Below are 7826 nucleotides of genomic sequence, written 5' to 3'. Positions count from 1 at the left end.
TACAAAAAACGAAGCATGTGTTGCTTTGGAATGAGGGAAAATAGGTTGTCTTAGCTCCAAGCGAATATGCTTTGGGTTAATATGTGTGAGGAGTCCGCACCTTAAAGGGGAGCCATCTGGATGAATCGGAACCCCCAGGTGTCGAGAAAGTCACACATCCTGGTGCAGTTATTTGTACAGAAAAGTGTTTTAAACGATGCTTTGTGTCCGTGGTGGGACATTTAAAACACTTGTTTGGACCATTACAAACAAATTAAACGCTCCCTTCCGGACGAAAGGGCTTTGCGGTGCCATGTTTTCCGTCCAACCCACCATTATTTTATTTACTAAATGCCAATATCGCTCCGCCGGGTCAGAGAGTATTTTGAGGAAATTGTCATCCCGTAAATGGCGCGTTATTCGCCTTTATTTTTCATCGACTGGATTATCACCACCACTACTTGTGTAATTAGGGGTTTTAAAACCAATTCATCAACATGTATAGGTCGCAGTTGTGACAAGAAGAGGTGGATCTAGTTTTTGAGTAGTCAAGATGAGGGTCGTGCTTCGGTGCCACTTATCATTAGCTATGGCCACAGTTACGGACTGGACCCGGGCGCAAGCATCAACTTAATTTTTATTTTTTTTTACGATATTTTCGCCGTTTACTCTGCGTGGAGGTTATGTTTGCTTGTTCATGCGTGGCGAGGCGACTGTTACTGCGTGGCGGGGTGGCAGCGAGAGTCTCCTGGCTGGGTCCTCCAGCTTGTCGCAGCTGAAGAAAATAGAACCAGTTGCCAACCAAGCCTTCGGCGGCGGCGGCGGCGACACCCCCCTCTCCCTCGCTCTCTTACCGCAAGCCCTCGCCTGGTGCATCGCTGTGACCAACCTGCTGGGATTTGTTCTTTCTCGGAGGTAAATGGTGAAACATTGCCTGGGTGGCTAACAACAACTAGCTGCGTTACCCCAACTCATGCGACGACAGCTGTCATTGGAGAAAGGAAAGTGATCCCCCCCCTTCTTCCTCCTCCTCGGTCCTCCCGAATGCAAGGGAAGCGGGGTGTTTCTGTCGGATTTACAGCAGGCTTCACTCCCTCCGTCAAATGGGCAAAGTTGGGAATAAGCTCACAGCGTTGGAGCACCAGGATGCGTTTTTGAGAGCTGCGCTTTCACCGGAGAGAGGCTAGCTAGCTTGATTAGCTCGCTAGCTAGCTAGCTAGCTGGTTGATTAAAAACCCCTTGACGTTTCATCTCCTCCAGTGTTCCGGACATGAAGAGGATCATTCATTACTCTTAGGGCTGGAAGGTAAGCCGAATAAGAGATGTTTTATTGTGCATGTAATATTTGTTTTGCATCTCCTGGCTGATGTTGGAGGGTGGAGGGAGGTGGGGGGTGTCGCCGCCTCCATGACTCGGACTATTACACGAAACCTTATGTTGTTCATACTCTATCATGCTTGCTGTGCATTCATTTTGCCAAATATCACATCATCAACCCAGTTACTCACATGCGAGGCTCGTTTTTGCGTGAAATGATCGCTCGAGCCACGCAATTATGTAAGCACTCCTTCCACTTGTGTAGCATTGTAGTTCACCAACACAGTTGCGCTCCTTTCAATAGACGGAGCCTTGTGTGTGTGTGTGTGTGTGTGTGTGTGTGTGTGTGTGTGTGTGTTGGGCACAGATCCTCATTTTTATCTGGGAAGTTGTCTGCTTAATTATGCCATCATGATCATGTCATTTATTATGTAAACACAGGTCCATGACTTACGAGCGGCAACGGTGAGTTGCAGAAGTGCACAGTAAGCAGGTTAAGACTTTTAAATTTCCCCACATTGGGCTAATGTCTCTCCAAAAAACAACATTAAGTTGTATAAGTCCCACAAGTCTGTTTTTTTTTACCTTATCGCAAATGAAGGCCATTTCTTTGTTACTGTTTAGAGTTGAACACAACAGGCTAGCAGCTACCATTGGTTAGCATTGTGTGTGTGTGTGTGTGTGTGTGTTGGGCACAGATGCTCATTTTTATCTGGGAAGTTGTCTGCATAATTATGCCATCCTGATCATGTCATTTATTATGTAAACACAGGTCCATGACTTACGAGCGGCAACGGTGAGTTGCAGAAGTGCACAGTAAGCAGGTTAAGACTTTTAAATTTCCCCACATTGGGCTAATGTCTCTCCAATAAACAACATCAAGTTGTATAAGTCACACAAGTCTGTCATTTTTACCGTATCGCAAATGAAGGCCATTTCTTTATTACTGTTTAGAGTTGAACACAACAGGTTAGCAGTGTGTGTGTCTGTGTGTGTGTGTGTGTGTGTGTGTGTGTGTGTGTGTGTGTGTGTGTGTGTGTGTGTGTGTGTGTGTGTGTGTGTTGGGCACAGATGCTCATTTTTATCTGGGAAGTTGTCTGCTTAATTATGCCGTCTTGATCATGTCATTTATTATGTAAATACAGGTCCATGACTTACGAGCGGCAACGGTGAGTTGCAGGAGTGCACAGTCAGCAGGTTAAGACTTTTAAATTTCCCCACATTGGGCTAATGTCTCTCCAAAAACAACATCAAGTAGTATAAGTCACACTAGTCTGCCTTTTTCACGTTATTGCAAATGAAGGCCATTTCTTTGTTACTTTTTAGAGTTGAACACAACAGACTAGCAGCTACCATTGGTTAGCAATGTGTGTGTGTGTGTGTGTGTGTGTGTGTGTGTGTGTGTGTGTGTGTGTGTGTGTGTGTGTGTGTGTGTGTGTGTGTGTGTGTGTGTGTGTGTGTGTGTGTGTGTGTGTGTGTGTGTGTGTGTGTGTGAGTGAGTGAGAAAGAGCAAGTGCTTTGTGCCCCAGCTTGAGTTAACAAAAGCTAACGTTACCATGTGTCCACTGGAGCCCATCCATCGTTGGTGGTGGTGTTGCATGCCATTTTTCCCTTCCAAAGAACTTGTCTTCAGTCCTTTCTATATTTCGATAGATAGATAGTACTTTATAGCCAGTGTGCGTAATACAGATGTTTAAGGACCTGTGCTGCAATTGTAAAAGTAGTAACATTGTGTGGAAATCAGTCCCTCCAAGATTTTGCATGCTTTTTTTGTGTTTGCTGCAGCCTAAAACTTCAAGGGATGAGCATTCTGGCCCAAAAATCCATATTTATATTAGGGCTGGGCAATATATCGATATACACGATATATCGCGGGTTTGTCTCTGTGCGATATAGAAAATGACTTTATCGTGATCTTCTAGTATACACAGTTGCTTTCAGCTGCGGGCATTACACTACAGACTCTTCTCGGTCTTTCCTGTGTCTCCTTTTCACAGACAAGCAGGCGCATCATCTTACACACGTTACATACAGTCACCTCATACGTCACACAGTCACCTCATACGTCACATACGTTTACCCTCTCTTGGAGCAGAGAGGTAGCAGACTGCGTAACGATAGAAGGTGCGAATGAAAGAGGAATTAATTCCCAAGAAAAACAGCAGGGGATCCATCGTCTGGTGGTGGTTTGGCTTCCAGTGGTAATATGTCAAACAGACAACCGTAGTTAGTGAAGTGTGGGCCAAAAGCGTTGCTATAAAAAGTAGCATTACTGCTAATATGTAGCATCATTTGAAAAGTCTCCTGCTAGAGAATGAAAATAATTTTATAACGTCCGTAGTAAACTACCACATAGCGAAGGACAAATACTGTTTGATTTCCTATTATGCAGCTCATTGATATTTGACACTTAAAATGTCTCCGACAATCTTGCACTTTCTGTTTTGGAAATGACATGAACGTTTGTGCCACTGCTTAATAACTGTTAAATAAATACAGTTTTGGTCAATTGACTTTATTGTGATTTCCTTCTCTGCATGGATGTTTTAAAAGTAGCATATATTATTGCAGGATGAACAAGAATGTTTTGATGTAGACACATAGAATCATCGTACTGTGTGATTATATGCATCAAGTGTTCATTCAAGGCTAAGGCATAATATCGAGATATACTGTATATGGTATATCACGACATGGCCTAAAAATATCAAGATATTTAAGAAAGGCCATATCGCCCAGCCCTAATTTATATGTTTTGTTTTGCACAATATGCATCTCCTGGCTGATGTTGGAGGGTGGAGGGAGGTGGGGGGTGTCGCCGCCTCCATGACTCGGACTATTACACAAAATCTTATGTTGCTCATACGCTATTATGCTTGCTGTGCATTAATGTTGCCAAATATCACACCGTCGACACAGTAACTCACACGCAAGGCTCGTTTTTGCGTGAAATGATCGCTCGAGCCACGCAATTATGTAAGCGCCCCTTTCACTTTTGTAGCATTGTAGTTCACCAACACAGTTGCGCTCCTTTCAATAGACGGAGCCTTTGTGTGTGTGTGTGTGTGTGTGTGTGTGTGTGTTGGGCACAGATGCTCATTTTTATCTGGGAAGTTGTCTGCTTAATTATGCCATCATGTCATTTATATTACGTAAACACCGGTCCATGACTTTCCACAGTAAGCAGGTTAAGACTTTTAAATCTCCTCACATTGGGCTAATGTGTCTCCAAAAAACAACCTCAAGTTGTATAAGTCACACAAGTCTGTCTTTTTTACGTTATCACAAATGAAGACCATTTCTTTGTTACCTTTTTAGAGTTGAACACAACAGGCTAGCAGCTACCATTGGTTAGCAATGTATGTGTATTGTGTTAGAGCAAGTGCTTTGTGCCCCAGATTGAGTTAACAAAAGCTAACGTTACCATGTGTTCACTGGAGCCCATCCATCGTTGGTGGTGGTGATCACCTCAAATGTTCTTAACCGGCAATCATCACCGTGGTTCTTTTGAGAACCACAGTCTGCACAATCACTCCATAGACAACTTTCACGCATGCCATTTTTCCCTTCCAGCGAACTTGTCTTCAGTCCTTTCTATATTTTGATAGTCAGTATGCATAATACAGATGTTTCGGGACTCACGCTGCAATTGTAAAAGTATAACATTGTGTGGAATTCAGTCAATCCAAGATTTTGCATGCTTTTTTTGTGTTTGTTGCAGCCTAAAACTTCGCGGGATGAGCAATATGGCCCGAAAATCTATATATGTTTGTGTTTGTTGTGCACATTATGCATCTCCTGGCTGATGTTGGAGGGTGGAGGGAGGTGGGGGTGTCGCCGCCTCCATGACTCTGACTATTACACAAAAGCTTATGTTGTTCATACTCTATCATGCTTGCTGTGCATTAATGTTGCCAAATATCACACCGTCGACACAGTAACTCACACGCAAGGCTTGTTTTTGCGTGAAATGATCGCTCGAGCCACGCATTTATCTAAGCACCCCTTCCACTTGTGTAGCATTGTAGTTCACCAACACATCTGCGCTCCTTTCAATAGACGGAGCGTGTGTGTGTGTGTGTGTGTGTGTGTGTGTGTGTGTGTGTGTGTGTGTGTGTTGGGCACAGATGCTCATTTTTATCTGGGAAGTTGTCTGCTTAATTATGCCATCATGATCATGTCATTTATATTATGTAAACACAGGTCTGTGACTTATGAGCGGCAACGATGAGTTGCAGAAGTGCACAGTAAGCAGGTTAAGACTTAAATCTCCCCACGTTGGGCTAATGTCTCTCCAAAAAACAACATCAAGTTGTATAAGTCACACAAGTCTGTCTTTTTTACGTTATCGCAAATGAAGGCCATTTCTTTGTTACTTTTTAGAGTTGAACACAACAGGCTAGCAGCTACCATTGGTTAGCAGTGTGTGTGTATTGTGTTAGAGCAAGTGCTTTGTGCCCCATCTTGAGTTAACAAAAGCTAACGTTACCATGTGTCCACTGGAGCCCATCCATCGTTGGTGGTGGTGATCACCTCAAATGCTCTCAACCGGCAATCATCATTGTGGTTCTTTTGAGAACCACAGTCTGCACAATCACTCCATAGACAACTTTCACGCATGCCATTTTTCCCTTCCAGCAAACTTGTCTTCAGTCCTTTCTATATTTTGATAGTCAGTATGCATAATACAGATGTTTCAGGACTCACGCTGCAATTGTAAAAGTAGTAACATTGTGTGAAAATCAGTCCCTCCAAGATTTTGCATGCTTTTTTTGTGTTTGTTGCAGCCAAAACTTCACGGGATGAGCAATCTGGCCCCAAAATTTATATCTACTGTATATGTTTGTTTTCTTGTTCACAATATGCATCTCCTGGCTCATGTTAAAGAGTGGGGGGTGTCGCCGCCTCCATGACTCGGACTATTACACAAAACCTTATGTTGCTCATACTCTATCATGCTTGCTGTGCATCAATGTTGCCAAATATCACATCATCAACACAGTTACTCACACGCTAGGCTAGTTTTTGCGTGAAATAATCGCTCGAGCCACGCAATTATGTAAGCACTCCTTCCACTTGTGGAGCATTGTAGTTCACCAACACTGTTGCGCTCCTTTCTATAGACGGAGTCTTTGTGTGTGTGTGTGTGTGTGTGTGTGTGTGTGTGTGTGTGTGTGTGTGTGTTGTGCACAGACGCTCATCTTTATCTGGGAAGTTGTCTGCTTAATTTTGCGATGATCATCCCCATCATGATCATGTCATTTATTATGTAAACACAGGTCCATGACTTACGAGCGGCAACGATGAGTTGCAGAAGTGCACAGTAAGAAGGTTTAAACTTTTAAAACTCCCCACATTGGGCTAATGTCTCTCCAAAAATAGCATCAAGTATTATCACACATCAATCCATCCATTTTCTACCGCTTGTCCCTTAATTCTGTCTTTTTTACATGTCATGCCAAATTAAGACCATCTCTTTGTTACTTTTGAGTAGTAGAGTTGAAGAGAACAGGTTAGCAGCTACCATTGGTTAGCAATGTGTGTGTGTGTTTGCGTGTGCGTGTGCGTGTGCGTGAGCGTGAGCGAGCAGTGCTTTGTGTCCCAGCTTGAGTTAACAAAAGCTAACGTTACCATATGTCCACTGGAGCCCATCCATCGTTTGTGGTGGTGATCACCTCAAATGCTCTCAACCGGCAACCGTCCGTGCAAACACTCCATAGATAACTTTCATGTATACCATCGTTCTCTTCCAGAGAACTTGTCTTCAGTCCTTCCTATACTTTCACACGGATGTAATAGCCAGTGTGCATAATACATGTGTTTCAGGACCAACGTTGCAGTTGTATAAGTAGTAACATTGTGTGGAAATCGGTCCCGCTAAGATTTTTTTGTGTTTGTGTAAGCCTAAAACTTCAATCTGCAGTAGGGATGAGCAATCTGAACTAAAATCTATATCACAATATATATTGCATCTTCCTGCGATAACACTATTATTGAATTTACAAATGATAATACAGCCATATTTAAATGGGTTCTAATTGGACTGATGACTTTAGGCCTGGGTAGACAACACATTTTGCTAAAACACAGGTGTCAAACTCAAGGCCCAGGTGGCAGATCTGGCCTCTGACATCATATGTATATGTGTGTGTGTGTGTGTGTGTGTGTGTATATGTATATATATATATATATATATATATATATATATATATATATATATATATATATATATTAGGGGTGTAACGGTACACAAAAATTTCGGTTTAGTACGTACCTCGGTTTAGAGGTCACGGTTCGGTTCATTTTCAGTACAGTAAGAAAACAACAACATATACATTTTTTGGTCATTTATTTACCAAATTTGTAAACAATGGCTTTATCCTTTTAAAATTGGGAACACTATAATAATTCTACCCACGATAATCCACATTAAACTGCCTAAAGTTGTTGCTTTGATTAAATAAAATTAAAAAACCTTTCTTCTACATATAAAAATTGCAAAATTAAACAGTTTCAAGTCAACTCATCAT

At 42.4% G+C, this 7826-nt stretch overlaps 1 protein-coding gene across 7 annotated transcripts in view; it reads left to right on the top strand.

Annotated features, from left to right (window-relative positions):
• Positions 1–362: 362 nt before the first annotated feature.
• Positions 363–7826, top strand: part of kmt2cb (lysine (K)-specific methyltransferase 2Cb) — a 190014-nt gene continuing 182550 nt past the window's right edge. For 6 of the 7 annotated variants that reach the window (XM_061920335.1, XM_061920333.1, XM_061920334.1 and 3 more), the window contains exon 1: positions 364–1285. The gene's annotated coding sequence lies outside the window, so the exon portion shown is untranslated. Of the gene's footprint in view, positions 1286–7826 lie in introns of all 7 variants that reach the window. The other variant, XM_061920330.1, reaches the window with a different exon arrangement.

The sequence above is a fragment of the Nerophis ophidion genome, linkage group LG14 (assembly GCF_033978795.1).
Source record: "Nerophis ophidion isolate RoL-2023_Sa linkage group LG14, RoL_Noph_v1.0, whole genome shotgun sequence".
NCBI classification, from domain to species: Eukaryota; Metazoa; Chordata; class Actinopteri; order Syngnathiformes; family Syngnathidae; genus Nerophis; species Nerophis ophidion.
This window is presented reverse-complemented; position numbering and strand designations above follow the sequence as displayed.